The following is a 16,049-nucleotide window of genomic DNA, read 5'->3' as shown; positions in this document are numbered from 1 at the left end:
ACTAAATAAAATCAGCAGTGAATGGGAGCTTTTTTATTCATGCATGAAAGTAACATAAATAAGCTTTAATGAGGCTGGTGGTGGTCTGTTCTGGGAACTCAATCAGAAAATCTATTTAGGAGACCTGAGAGATGTTTGTTTATAGACCAAAACGAACACAAGAAACAGGCTGAAAGGACAAGACATGCAGCTCAACTTCTTTTCAGCATTCTACAGCTGGTTTGCCACCCTGGATAAGAAACCAAAAGGGACAGTAGTTATTAAATCAGGCTCAGGCTTGCAGCCCCACATGTAGTAATAAATCCATGCAGTTGCCTTAGGTGTAAATGTAAAAATAATTCTCTTTCTACAGAGTTTCACTAATATCATCTTGTGAGCTGTCTATCAAAAGATTACTATTTCCTAACATCTCTGTCTTAATGAAATATTTTTTTGCCTTGACAGCAAAATTGCATTTGGCTCAGGTCACAGCACTTCTATCACCTCATTTAGGCACTTCCAGTTATCCTTGAGAGAGGGGTAATTTTTCTGGAAAACAGGCTGATGGTATGGTGAGTCTGGAATTCTTGATGATACGAGGATGACCTTTTAATTGAGAACTTAAAAGTGTTGAATCCACACTTTAACTAAATCTGACTAAACCAAGACCAAGGTTTTCAAGCAGCTAAATTCCTTTTGGCTTGAGAGTTCCTTCCTATCAGGATTTATATTCTACACCAACCTTAAAATTCTTCATTAATGTCTGCCAAAGCAGACATTACAAATGGTGATGCTTTATAACTGTAGTGTGATTGATTTCCAGGATGCACAGATCATAAAACATCATCTCACTTTTCTAGGCTTTCAATGATAACTCTCCATTCAGCTGCCACAAGGAATGTGCACTTCTGTGTATCCAGAACTGATTTCCCATTGATGTTGTTGTGCAGGAACATTTTATGAGCATTTCTTCCTCACATGTTGCCAGTGACACGCAAAATACAAATCTGGAGAGATGCACACCTGGTTAAAAAAGACTCCAATAGCACCAGCATCCCTGTATGATGAACTCACATGATTTCTCTTTCTTACAAGCAGGAGTAGGGAATACCCAAGGCCTTTGCATCCCAGCCCATCAGATCCAAAGGAGCAACAACACCCAGAGCACCAGGCACTGGAGCACATGAATCCTAGGAAAAGAAACAAAACCCTAACAAGAGACTGTCTCACATAGTTGTGTTTCCCGAGGCAAACATCTTGGCTCAACATTATCTCTAGTGAGGCACAGTGCAGGGAAGTGTCCTCAGAGCTTTGTTCTTTTGTGGACAGTCTTCCAAGCAGCAAGCTGTTTTTACTCTCCAGATCAGACCTCCTCCCTGGAACAAGACAATTTGTCCTATTCAAAACTGTTTTCTTAGCTGCATAAGACAGAACGCAAACAAAAATAAATCTAAACATTTCTAGCAGAAGACACCCAACAGAGAAGTCTAATGGTGCAGCAATGTACAGTCAAACTTTCCCCAAATGAGAATTCTTCTCAAACACTTCAAATTTTAAAAAAATTCCATATAGAGAAACATTCCAATGGTTTGTGACACTGCATCAGGGCTGAGGTCTGGGGTTTTGTCTGGCTTTGATCTGGAGCTGGGCAGTGCCAAAGCCCAACAGCTCTTGCTCCTGCAGGGAAAATTCCTCCACGAACCAGGCTTTTGTTTTACCTCAGGTCTTGACTGAGGGCTACAAAGGACACTGCTTCCTAGCCACTGCTTAGTGACTTAGAAAAAAAAGAAGTTTGAGAGACTCAGGTTGCTCAGTGGGAGCTGTTACTCATCCCTGGGACTGCTGCTGTGCAGGGCTGCTATGGTGGGGTCTTTATCCAGTGTTCCCATCAGCAACAGGCACCATCATCCAGAACCAGGTGGTGCTTTAGAGCTGCAAACTAATCCCTGAGCCTCCCCATTAATAACCTGCAAGAACAAGACACATTTCCTGAATGGGGGGAAATGCCAAAATGGCTATGCTCATCACCAGCCTTCCTCACAAAGAGGTAATTTCTCTCTAATACCAGCTATTTTATCCTGCTATAGAGACAGCTCTCTGCTGGTGAAACTCCAGGAGAAAGAAGAAACCCTCAGCTGCTTTTGTTGTTGTCAGATGGGGGCCCCATCGATGGGGGTTCCGGATCTGCCCTGCTTTAACCATCTGGAATGGAATCCTTTGAGAGCTGACTGATGTAATAAAATTCTTCTTTCCATATTGCTCCATATATTACATTAGTTTCCCCCTTAATCTCACTGCAGTGCTGATGATTTATCACCTCAGCCCTCCAGTTCTCAGACTCGACCTCAGTGCCTGGGTTTGCTCCTTCTCTTCCCACCTTCAAGGAATTCAAAAGAAAATTTAACCATTCAAAAATAGCACCCCTTTACACCTGCATTAGTCACTCACTGTGACTGCTACTCATAGTCTAATCCATAGTTAAATCTCAGTGTTTTATGCTAAATCACCCACTCTGGCACCTGACACACACAGCCCAGCCTCTGCCTTGAACATACCCTTAGGGTGGGGGGAGTCTCCTTTTGGCCTTTCTGCTCAGCTGTTACCCATTTAACAAAACACAAGCCAAATACACAATTATGCTGGAAGGAACATGTTTCCTTGTTAGGCCTTTTTGGCTCTTATCCAGCAATTTTCAGGCAATGGGGATTTATGTTTTACTACATAAAGTTTCAGAATAATTCCTTGCCATTTTCCAGGCATCTGATGGAAGTGGAACAAGAAGGGTTTTCTCTGACCTCTGCATCACCCCCTGTTCATGAGGCAGCACAGGAACACATGTCCTGGTCTGTCCTGGGTCACAGGGAGCAGTGACCTGTAAAAAGACACTGTATGTCTTTTTATATGATATGGCACCACATCATCCCAGGCAGTGCAGCCCCACCCCAGAGCCAGAGGGATGGCACCAGAAGCTAATCAAACACCTAACTCGTGTTTTTTTCAGGTAACATACAGGCCACCCCCCATTTTCACTTGTATTTAGTGAGAATCAGATTCTAGGAACAAGCATGTCAACAAAACCAGATCAACATGCTCACTGGGAAGGTTAAGTCAACACAAGGGCATGTTTATTCGATTTTAATGTAAGTACAGTAATGGAAGTATCTGCTGGGAAGGATCTCTGGGTGTCTCTGGCCCTGTCTCCCATCAGGAACAGAATTGTTGCCAACACTAGCTCAGATCATCCCTTGCTTTGTCTAGCCAAGCAAGGCTTTGTCTTAAATCCCCTCCAGAGTCCCTGACCTCTCTTGGTACCCTGTTCCAGTGTTGCTCCACTGCCCTGTGGAGAAGCTTCTCCCAAAGGTCACTCAGAACATCCCAACACTGCTTGTGGCTGCTCTCCACAGCCCTGTCACCTCTCACTCCAGGGATCTCCAGGACAGGAGCTCACCTCACACATCAGCTCAGAGCAGCCTTTGGTGATGGTCCTTGGACCCTCCCTCTCCAGCAGCCAGGGCTCCACCAGCCCCCAGACATTCACTTCTCTTTGTGTGTCCCTCAAGTCTGTGGACTCAACACTGCTGCGAGTTGTGACTGCTGAAGCACAGAGAGCTACAGGAAATGGAAGGCACCGAGTGGATGTTCCCCTCCAATCTCCAGCATGTCTCTGATGTCCCCTGAGCCCCACACTGAAATGACCTCTGGTCTTGAAAACTCTATTTTTGGTGCTTTTTTTCCCCTCCCTGTCCTTTTTCCATCCTGGACTTTGGAGCTCCCTATGATCTTGTCGGCGTGATTGCATCATTGCTGGCAGGTAAGGTCAGCATGAATAGAAGGAAGAACAAACAGCACTTCACACAGCACGCCAGCAGCTGGGAGCACCTGCAGAGGTTACACACCCAGCCAGCTCTAATAAACACCTGCATCACTGCAGGAGCAGCAGCTACAATTGTGATGGTTCGTGTTGAAGCAGAGGTCACTGCATCTCCTGCTCCAGAGGCAAATCTGAGCCCTGCAGGGTTTCTCAGGAGGTTTCCTTTGTGCACAGCCCTGAGCCAGGGCAGCCCAGCAAGGCTCTGCTGCATGCTGCACAAAGAAAGGAATAAAATGTGTTTTCTTTCCCTTGTCACTGTAGCTCAGCACAGATGCAGAATATGCTTGGAGAGAGGAAGGGAGGACTTTCCCTTACAGGACTGGGCTGTAACCCTGTGAGGCACTTGGATTTGGGATCACTGTGGCCAGTACCAAGGAGTCACCATCCTGAATAGGGAAAATCTGCTTCAGCTCCTGGATGCCTTAAAGCAATACCAGCCAATGCATCCCTAGCTCCTGGCATCTCCACGTGGCTCCTTCTTGGGAGTCCTTGCTGTGCAGGCACCACAGTTCAAACCTCTGCCTGTTTCTGTCCCCAGCTCACTTGCCATGTGAGACAAGGAGAGCAAGGGGATTGTTCAGGGCAGCCACTGCTCACCAGGCAGATGTGGGGCAAGGAGACCATTTGCCTGAGGAAGATCCCTGCTCTGGCAGGGGCTGCAGCACTGTCAGCAGTGCTGGCTGCCTCGTGGGACACCCTGTCCATGGCACCAGTGCTTTGTGAGAGGTGCCTCATGCAAGTGAGAACACTGCAAAATTCAGGACATCTGTACAAATTCCAGATTGATGCAGCTGCTGAAATGTAATTATGAAAAGTATTAGCAATTGAATTGAGAAGGCATTACAAAACATCTAAGGAGAAAGAAAATAAACTAGCATGCTGTGATTGATGTAAGCACGTAACAGCCTCCACATGTCACTGGGAGCAGCACAGTCTGCACCAGCTGAGGCACTCCTTCCAGAGATGGAAAAACACTTCCAAGGGAGCAGCTACACAGCTGGGGCCAAGCCCTTGCTCCCTGTCACAGTGCTGGTGAACCATGTGGGCCTCGATTGCCACACAAAGATGGGTTTTCAGGGGCACAAGGCCCCTGGACACAGTTTGGGCTTCTGCACTTGTCAAAGCTCGGGACTGAAACATAATCAGCTGGGATGAGTTAACTGGATGTCAGGAATACTCCTCTGCCCTGTTCAGAACCGGGCCTCTGGGCCACCAAAGTGTTTGCTTTCAATCAGCACATGCTGAGCATCCCCAGACTCCAGCACCACTCCCAGGAGCTGCCAGTCCCTGCCAGCCACTTCCCACCCCACTGCAGCCTCTGGTAACAACTGACCCGGCCCTCTGGTGCTGAGCTCTGGAGAGATTCAAGGACAAACAAAGAGGGAGGTGATGGTCAATGTTGCTCCCTGGACTCACCAACATGGCCAAGGTTGTCAAACAATCACCCTCTCCTTTCTCAGTGTCTCTTTGGCTGCCCCCAACAGGCATCCTAATACCAGTTTGGTCAAACATGCTGGGGAAAAGTTACCATTCCAGATGAAATAGCTCTGATCCAAGCCCCAGGTCAATGGGTCATGCATTATGCAATTGTACTTACATGCAAAACACATCCAGCCTCTTGCTGCTCTTCCATAAAGCACATCCAGAAAGATGATGCAACATATCCTGCATATTGGTGGAGACAAGATAGGAGGAGCAGTATTAAGAGATTATCCCACATGCATCCAACTGTTTCTACTTAACAGGTGGCTACTCAGCAGGAGGTGCAGAGGATACCAAAGCACTAAGTTCTGGAAATCCCTGGAATTCTCTCATCCATCCCCAGCCACCCAGTGCTCTTTTAGATGAAGGAAAAGGGAAGGAAAAGGGAAGGAAAAGGGAAGGAAAAGGGAAGGAAAAGGGAAGGAAAAGGGAAGGAAAAGGGAAGGAAAAGGGAAGGAACAGGGAAGGAACAGGGAAGGAAAAGGTTTCTTGGGTTTTTTTCCCCCCTTCCTCCCCTACACTCTTTTTGTTTGTCCTGAGAAATGTAATTTTAAATGGCACCAGCAGAATGCTACAGACGTAGCTGATGGAGAAGCAAGCCATAATCTCAAGCCCAAGACATGGGGAAGCCAACAAGTCTTTCCACAGGTTTCAGCAAGCTTCAAGTAAAGACCTCCAGGGTAAGGAAGGAAAAAAACCCACAAACCCTTGGAGTCTGATCACAGCCTCAGACAGTGAGGAGCCTTTGGGGGTACCCTGTCCCCACACCAAGACAGAGCGAATACATCCCACAGTGACTGCTCCCACCCAAGTGGGATGCCTGCAGATAGTATTTCCAGGAGGCCTTGGAGACAGGCTGAGGATTTTGCTGCTGATTCAGGCTTCCTGCAGCACAGGCAGAGACCCTGCAGCTGGCCCTGAGCCCTGCAGCTGCACAGGGCTGGCACACACAGCCAGCACTGACAATCCTGGGGCTGCTGCTCGTGCCCAGCCCATGGCATCACTGCAGGCTTGCATCCTCTCAGCAGGAAAAGCTGAAAAATAGGCACGGCAGGACAAACCACAGGAGACACAGTTGTTGTACAGCACATGCCATAGACGTTGGAACATGGAGCAGGGGTGTAGATTTGGCACTTGAGTGCAAACACTATGTCCCTGCTGTGCCACATCACTGGCTGCCTTAGCCTTAAATATTTTGGTTTTTCATCTAAGACCACATGTTCTGAAATATGTAATTGTCAGGCTTTTCTGGAAGCTCTTCAAATGCAGAATGCTTTGGTCCTTCCTCCCAGACAGCTTCCACCTGCAGGGAAAGCCTTGTCTCTAAAAGCCTCATTTTCAGCTGCCACTTGTTGGCAGCAAGCACCCAGGGCCATTTTTCTTGCTGCTCTTGACCCTGGCCAAGCTCTGTGCACGCTGCAGCAATGCATGGGGAGAATGTGTCCATTCTCCTTCCTTATTCTGCTTTGGGGTGAGTTGTCTTACAAAGGACTCGGGGCAAGCACAAATACAGTGCCATCCCCTCAGCCAGGTGTTGGTGTCTCCTGAAAAGCCCAGACCTGTGCATGCCAGCTCAGGTGTTTCATGTCTGGCTCACAGGAACGCTGTGGGAAGGGCAGGACCTGTGCAGCTTTGTGGCAGTATTTTAATCTGCTGTATTTCCACAGCAGCTCCTCTCTTTTGGCAGATAGCAGGGGTAAAAGTAAAGCTGCTTCTGAGGGAGACACTCCTTTTCAAGTGTCTCACTCCAACTGGCAAAGGCAGGGGAGACACAAGGAAGAGCAGCAGCTCTGGAAAGGGAATCGACAGGAGCAACCACAGGAAGACAGGGGAATCGGAGATTAAAACATCAGATTGAAAAGGAACAATAAGTCCCTGTAGGGGAATATAACTGGGGGGTAGAGCAGGAACAGAATGCAGCTCAGTAATGAGGCAGATGGCAATTTCTATGGAATCTGCAAATCCATTTGGGCTTTCTAACAAAGATGCCACACTATCCAGAAATCTGCGTGATACATGACCTGCCTCCCCCTCTGCTTTCAGTGGCAACAGCTGCTGGAAGGAGCAGCCCTGGCAGAGAAAACCTGGTCCAGCAGCTCAGGCTGAGTCTGCTGTCACAGCAGAGCCCCTGCAGCATCCCTGCTCTGCTTGGGCCACAAAGACAAGGTGACAGCCGGGCTCAGTGCCACAGGCAGGGCCTCAGAGGGGCTCTCTAGAGCCATTAAGGGCTCAGGACATCTGGCAAAACACCGTGTTACTGCCAGGTCCATGGAGTACTCAGACTGTGGCTCCTCCATCAGCGGGACGCCTGGTTTGCATCTGCAAGGGCTGCAGGCAGGAATGTGGAGCATTCCAGGATATGACACCCTCGGAGCAGGGATGGCTCTACCAGCCATCAGCACTGGTGTTCTGGCAGTGCCCAGGAATTCTTGCTAAACACTCCCAGGGAAGGAGAGGGAAGAAAACCAGCAAGCTGCAGATGCTCTCATCCAGCCCCCACCCCTCAGTTCCCTGTATTTCATTGGGCAAATATTACTCAGGGTCAATAGCATCAGCCTCTTTCCTGGAAATGAAACAGCTACAGCCAACTCTCATGTTGCCAGGCTGGGGACCTGGGGGTGCAGCACAGGTCCCTGCTCTGCAGTCAGATCCTTTTGGTGTCTTTAGCACAGCATTGCTTCTGTGTCTCTCCTTTGCCGTGCTTTGGGTAACACATTTGTATGAAAGATGGGGCAAGAGCTCCCACCCACACGTTTGGTTTCCTCCTGGAAGCCTTGGCAGAAGTGGAATAAAGGAATAAATGGGTATCAAGTGGTGCACCAGCCCTTTGCAACACCCCTTCCCATCAGCTGGCATGGGCTCTCTTTGGCTAGCAGCCTGCTCACACCACAGCTCGGGCACAGCTCTCACCCAACAGCATTTGAGTGCTCCTTCTGATGCACCAGAGCCGAGACTGTGCCACACACAACAATTGTAGATGGGCTGGTGTTGCCACAGTGCTTGCAAATGCACAAATGTCCTTACCTCCTCCTCGGCTGCACATCCATTGTGTGTCATCACCAGTTTTCCATGGACCATCAGATTTAGCTCTTCCATTTTCCTCTCATGGAGGAGTTTTCATCATGCTTTGGGCTCAAGCTCTCTGACTCTTCACAGCTCACCTCTGGCCCTTTATTCCAGGCTGTTTGCTTACAGAGGGTGCTGTGTTTCTGGCTGGAGCTGGTATTGAACACAGTGTTAAGGAAAACCCATCTGTAGGCCTGCAAGATCAGGGCATTTTCTGAAAAGTACCAACAAATAGGCAAGTATTGTTTAAAAAGGCATCTCAGACCTTCAGTCACTAAGGTGCTCTGCTTTATCAGTCTTGTTTGCAAAGGACTGAGAACCAGCCCCTATGCTTTGTGCTTGTCTGTGTTCCTGCCTTGTATGAAAAGATGCTTCAAAACACTTCTCTGTCCCAATTAAAAAAAAAAAAAAAAAAACAAAAAACAAAAACAACCAAACTAAAAAATTGTGCTCCAGTCATAGAAACACCATGAGCTGATTTTTTCCAAGGGAGGTTCCTTACCTCTAACAGTTCTGATAGAAAGTCAATGTTTAACAGAACAGAGGTACACTTCTGTTTCTGGAGATAAACCTGAAGGCCAGACTGGCCATGCCATCACATCCCCAACATGACAAACTTACCACAAGGCCCCAGGGACAGCCATGGCTGGATCTCAGAAAGCTGCCTGGCTTCATCTGCAGATGAGAGACAATAACTGTAATAATTCCAGGGTCTACATAAACATTCTTCCAAAAGACACTGCAAATCTCAAGCAACAAGGGCATCATCAACTTTCTCCAAGTCCTTTCAGTTAGGAAAACAAGTAGCAGAGTTTTTTTTCACAGTTTAAAGTAGCAATAAAGTTCAGCCCAGCTGAACAACACATGGCTTTCTAGAACTGTCGAGGCAAGGCATATGTAGGTTTCACTGAGAACCATTTTTCCCCCTTTCTTCTTTTGAATTCCCTCCAATATTTTCGTTTTAGTGACAGATAGATTGCAAGACGGATCTCAGTGAAGAGCTACTTGAAGTTTCTCTTTCTTTCCTGTGAAACTCAACACTCATTTTAACCAACAACCACAGAAAAGGTTGCACTGGATTCTCCCTTGTGCTTCCTCAAGGAGTGAATGCCTAAAAATTGATGATGAGTCTAAAATCCTTCTCAGTGTTTCACTGCATGCACAAACAGCTATGGAGCAAAGTAGGCATGGGGAACTCTGGCAGGAAACCTGGAGCAGGGAAGATTAAAGAAGCAAGTAAAAAAATAAAAGGTTGCAACACATTAGACAAGGAAACCCAGCAGGAAGATGCATTTGCTCTGCCTTCACATGGGTATCTTCAACCACTGACAGCAACAGCCAGGACTACAATGTGGGTTTTGTGACAGACAGAACTACTGAAAACTCCAAGTCCACCAGGATAGCACAAACCCCCGACAGATCCAAGCCATAGAAACTGTCACGAGTTGGTATTCTCACTTCCCTCCTCTCTCCCCCAGCCTTCTCCCCAAGAAAGCTATTGAATTTAAAAAAAATTGGTTTTATTTTAAGGCAGTGGCCATTCCTAGCCCAAGTTACTTTGAAATAAAAATAGAATTGTTTACCTTTTTTTTTTTTTCTCACTGAAGGAAAGCAGTATTAAAACCTAATCTCCTTTCACACACAATATTGGTGCAAGGAATTTGCATTTTCCCTGCAGAAGAACGCTGTGGGAATGACATCCCATGCACATCTCCTGAGTTCATGTGAACTGGAGGTAAACTTGAGGACCAGCTGAGAGATGCAATAAAAGGATTGGTTTTATTCTATTGTAGGAATATCCCTTTGACTGTGACCCTGCCATTTCAGTCATGGTTTCTCTGGGGTATATCGTGCCTAACATCTCCCACTGTACATCCCTGAGAGCAGAGGAAGCGCTGCTAACTGGGGGGAGTGCAGTCCTTTGTTTTTACCGGATATTTTCAGGGTAGCACAGAAAAAGAAAAATCACATCTGGGACCACCTCAAGGGGCTGCTGGCAAAAATCCAGAGGCTCCATAGAAGAAGCAGCAGATTGTGGATTTTGATGCCTTGGGCAGGATGTTTCATCTGTTTCCATAATGGCTGGGGAAGGAAGCAATATAAAGGGAGATGCTCTGATAAGAGCACGGCTATGATAAAAAGACTCTGTTCAGTACTAATTTCTTTCAGCAAGAAGAAAAGTACCCACAGTCACTGGGTTACAGACATTAGTCTCTTGCCTCAGTGAAAAGGGAGCTGGTTAGTCCTGAGGCAACGTTGAATACTAGATTTTAAAACAAGTACAAAAATAAAGAGCAGAACAGATGTGAAAGGCAGTTCTCATTCATCCTGCAGTTATGCAGAAAGTTGTTAAAATAATTTCTTCATCAATTTCAATGCTGGTGGCTCTGTCCTGCTTTGTCACGGACAGAGGAAAATTAGCAGCTGCAAGGTGCAGCTCTGTGCTTTGTGAAATCAAGCAGCATTTCCACAATAAAAAATACCAGGCTTTAACTTACAAATTTGTTCTGCTGCCTCTGGATAACTGGGAACATTCACATTAGTGAACAGACTGGCATTACTGACTCGCCTATAAAGAGCTTTACTAAAACTTTAAAAAGCACTGTACAATGGGAACACTCCCCTCTTCTGGCTGCCAGCTGGTGTTTATGCCACCTCGCCTTATTTTTTCACCAAGGAGAAAAAGACAGATTTTGGATGTGAAGTTTGAGGCCAGGATGCTCTGTATAAACGAAGCTATTCACAACGTGATGGATAATCACATTCTCTTACTTCCCAGTACCTGCCCATGGCACACTGTCCCACCTGCCCTCGGCTCTGCCTCGTTTTGCCTTTTCCAGGAGTAATTTTATTTTGTGCATTCCTATGTCAAATGCCAGCGCTGACGGCATCGAGGGGATGGCTGCCCCTGCACTGCTCGAAGTTCCCCTCTGGAGAATTTCTGGCAGGGTCGGGGCAGGATGCTCGCCCTGCAGGCTGTGCCATGAGCTCCTCCTGGTGGTCAGGAAAACTGGATCGACTTCCCTGCGCTAAGAGATCAAGGATAAAAACACAGCTTTCGAATAAAAACACAGCTTTCTGCTGTTCTTCTCTCCTATGCTCAAGAAACGCATAAAGTGGAAACGTGAAATGAGGCACATATTCCGGGAGTGATGTAAAGCTTTCATTCCTCACTGCCTGCACATGTGGCTAAAGGGAAGGAACACATCCTTACCCCTCTTATTTGGGGCATTTTTCATAAAAACCACAAGTTTCACATTTTGTTCCGAGCAGAATTAATTTTATTTGCTGTGCTTTCCAGTCTTTTATGAGCCACAGCCAAGGCCATACATCCTTCCTAAATATTTATGTCTGTTGAAGCATTCTCCATGCTGAGCCTGCAGGACAGCAAGAAGGAAAGAGGAAGGAGTTATCCCTACCATCTTCTGAGATTGGAATGGAATGGATAGAATGGGAAGTTCTATCCTACTCAAATAGCACGAATAAAAATATTACAGACAGTCGAATTATAACTAAACCCGGCCCAAAGTGTTAACTAAATCTCTTTGTTTGCCACAAGCATCCAGAATCCAAGAGCTGCCAGCCCAGAAAGGATCACAAAGGACAAGCAGGAACACCCAAGTGAAACAAGAAGGAGGAAAGAAAACAATCTAAGAGTTCTTGCAGAGACTGTCACTAGCAATGGTCTCCACTCCCTTTCTGGCTGGCCATTAGAATATGGCATTATGGCACTGCAGAACACTGGTTTCTTTATAAATATATTTAAATATATGAATACGCTTATAAGTCAATTTGTATTAATTTGCTATACACACTCTACCAGACAAGGAGTAGAAACATAACTGTGGCACCACATCTGCCTTTGCTCAGAGCCTTGCCATCAAAAACCAACTTGACCTACTGGGAAATTTCAGAAGGAGGCATCAGGCAGTTTCTTCAGGGTGTGCTAATAGAAACTGTTGTTAATCCTGCCCATTTTCTGTACACACCCAAGATGCCTCACATCAGAGCTATTAAACCCAGCATCTTGTCCTGGAAAGGCTCCTTTTAGAAATGTTCTGTCCAGGACATCCTTCTGATGACTTGGCACAGAATTGTTCAACAGCTGACCTAAGTAACATCAGAGGATTCATTTTCCTCCAAAATCTTAAGCATCTCTTCCTTTTTTTTCGTTTGCTGCTTCTGCATGATCACTGTCCCTTATTCCACATATGAGGAGCAAACCCTGGACTTACAAAACCTAGATTTTGCTCAGGTTCTGTCACAGGGAGAGAGAAGTGGATTCCATCATGGATCAGAGGCACAGCCTGGCCCCCGTGTCCAACTGCATTCCTGTGTACACAGTATTTACCTCAGAAGTCAATCCCCACCTGTGGGGAAATCATGGATTAAATGTGCTGCATACACAGCACAAATATGCATCTTTTCTTCTGCACACCTCTAAGATACCCTGCAAAATAAAACTTATGCAGGTTCTATGTTTGAAAGTGATCTAAAAGTCCCTTGCCGTAACATCTCCAAGAGAGAAAAACCTCTTTTTCTATATTTTACTGTTACACTTTTTAAATTTCCCAGGTATTGATGATGATTTGATGGTGTTGATTTCAAAGTTCTTGGAGCTGTGGAGTTTTACAAGCTGTTCACAGGTATGCCAACCTTTGGGCTCACACCATGTCATTAATTAGCACCTTAAAATATCAATAGCATTTAAGGAGACAGGAAATCAGCCAGCAAGAGCTGCACTCAGAAACATCCCCAGAGATTTGGAGAACTTGAAAAATGTAGAAGGAAAGGCCAGAGATGTTTTAGTTCACATATGAGAATCACATCAGTGAAAAGGACTCAATTCTTTACTGCAGGAACACTGCAAAGCATAGCCAAAAAAACTAAGTGCAGAAGAAGTAAAAATCAATATAGATCACTAAAATGCTCATTGAGATTCTGTAGCTTTCAGCTACAAAAACTAAAAATATATAGAAATAATCCATTTAAGACTTATCAGATTTTTGATTTTTAACTTGTATCAAACTTAGTTTGATGAGAAATTAAATAGGAAAAAAAAATTAGAGTTTGTAAATATCTTCCAGTTCAGATCCTTTGCAAAACCAGCCAGAATCTGGATCCATTATAACCCAATATTCTGGGCAGCAGATAATTTCAAGCAGAGGGATACAGAGTTTTAAAATAAGTCTCCAAGAGATGCTTAGTTTAGATGTTTTTATACAAAAGCAGAATGTGTCTGTTCAACCTCCTTGGATCCTGTTACTGCAGTGACAGAAATGCTGATGATCCAGTGCCACTAACAGGGCTTTCCAGGCAAAGCTGCTACATTATTATGTGACTGCAACACGGGACAAACCTACATTCCACTCAGTTTCAAAGTAACAAATGACGAATGAATGAAACAAACCAAAATGGCAATGGTTTAGAAAGAACTTTTTCAAAATTGCACAGTGGAGAGGTTCACTTCATATTATACCAGTAGCTAAGTAAAAAACTGGTTTGGAGAAATAAGACTTCAATAACACTTGAAAATGCTCAAAACCCAAGCTGACCTCAAGGCTGCATTTATAAGCAAGCTCACACATTCCAGGTACCGAGTTGGATAACTCCAGGTTGGTTTTTGTCATGTTTATCACAGCAATGTGCTTGATCTGACATCCATGCAAAGGACAAGAGGAGGCCACTGAAGGGACACCAAAAACCTTTCCCTGTCTGGGCACAGTCCTCAGTGGCAGTGGCAAGTTCTGTGTTTGAAAGTGATCTAAAAGTCCCTTGCCATAATATCTCCAAGAGAGAAAAACCTCTTTCTGTATTTTACTGTTACACTTTTTAAATTTCCCAGGTATTGATGTTATTGATGATGATTTGATGGTGTTGATTTCAAAGTTCTTTGGGCTGGTGAGTTTTACTAGCTGTTCACAGGTGAGCTGATCAGGCTGCTTGGACCTGACTCTGCCTCTTGCTTATGCCACAGGGGAAGGCAGAGATGTCCTGCAGGGATGTCCTGCAGGGTCCCGCCCTTTCCAGGGGCTGGCAGGCTCAGAATACTCTGCTGATCTGTGATTCCTCTGACCCCTTCCCTCACCATTACACCCCTGAGGCTCTCATCACATTAGCAAAACAAAAGTTTAGATTCAGCAGCACAATCCAAAGCCTTCCCCTTCAAAGGATTCCTGCATTTGAGAAAGCAACTCCCAGGCAGCAGAGAGGGGCAGCTTGCCTTGTCCCACAACAGGCCAGGATGCAGCAAGATCACTTTTTTCCCCAGAAGAGCACTGGGAGTTCTGAATCATCCCAAGTCTTGGCCAAGGATCCCAGAAGAGCAAACCACAGCATCACCTCAGCACCCTTAAAAGAACAGCTCCATATGTCACTCTATCAGCTGAGGCATTAATACTAATCTCATCAGAATTATCATATGCATGTTCAGTATATGAGCTGGATAGAAAAAAATATAGACAAGGTGTGGAAATCTAAGCAGATTCTTCCCTAAAAAAAAATCCAAAACGGTGCCTCTAGCCAGAAACCAACTCTATTCTGGCCCTGTTACTTGCAGTGATTTCTATCAACTTAGTCTAAGTATTTCAGGTATTAAGCCTATTCAGTTCAACTCCTTCATGCAGGTGAGAGTGAAAGATCTACTATTCCTGCAGCTAATTAATAAAAAATTCATTTTATGTATATGGTTTCCTTTCTATTCTCTACCACTTTGTACATTTTAATCTGTCAACATGACATCTTGAAGATATCAAGTTATACCAGAACCTGTGCTAGTCCTTCAGCTAATGACTGGAGGTATGGACTCCACAGAATGTTTAACAGATCAGTGATTTCTTTTTTGTGTTGCTCCCAATCTTTTAGTCCTTTTCAGGGTACCACAACAGTGAGGCACAGAATAGTAACTCACCTTTTTCTTCAAGCCATGAACTGTAAAATATAGTGAGAGTTCGCATTAGTGCAGAAAAAAAATACAGAAATGGCTGAATGTCCCAACCAAGGGGAATTTCAGTATTTTAAGAGTATTGACAGCACGATTTTGGCGTGTATTGAAACGCGTAATAAAAGGATTAATGAAGGCATTCCTTTAACCATAGCTAATATTATTGGAGTTTGGTAGCTGACATTTTATACCATTCAAAATTTTTTGAGATTAGAGGTAACAGAAAATTAATACCAGCATTACTGAAAACAGTCTATAAGCTGCCAGGGCACAGCATGGCCCTGTATTGTGAGTACATAAGGTTTGTATGGAGGAAATGTCTGATATCAGAACCACGAGCACTACGCAGCAATTCCCACTCTCCAAATACTTCAGTTGTTCCCATACAGATCACTTCTGCCTACAAACCTCATTCATAAGGGAACTGGGATGTATAACACAAAGTATCTTTCATGTTCTGAACAAACTGAACTTCTTAAAGTTCTCAAAACTCAACTTCTTAAAGTGAAATCCTCTTAATAGCGAAGAAAATGCATTAACAGAACCAGTGTGTAAAATAACTTCCTGTGGCACCAGAAGAGGGATGTTATACAGTGGTTTTGAGTTTTCCCGAAGCATCTCACCAATTCCTCTTTTGTGACCTGCTGCAAAAGCCTGGAGAAAAAGGCATCATTCACATGCCATGTCCCATTTAATGCTTGGTCTCCC

The sequence above is a fragment of the Sturnus vulgaris genome, chromosome 5 (assembly GCF_052056855.1).
Source record: "Sturnus vulgaris isolate bStuVul1 chromosome 5, bStuVul1.hap1, whole genome shotgun sequence".
In the NCBI taxonomy this organism is placed as follows: Eukaryota; Metazoa; Chordata; class Aves; order Passeriformes; family Sturnidae; genus Sturnus; species Sturnus vulgaris.
This window is presented reverse-complemented; position numbering follows the sequence as displayed.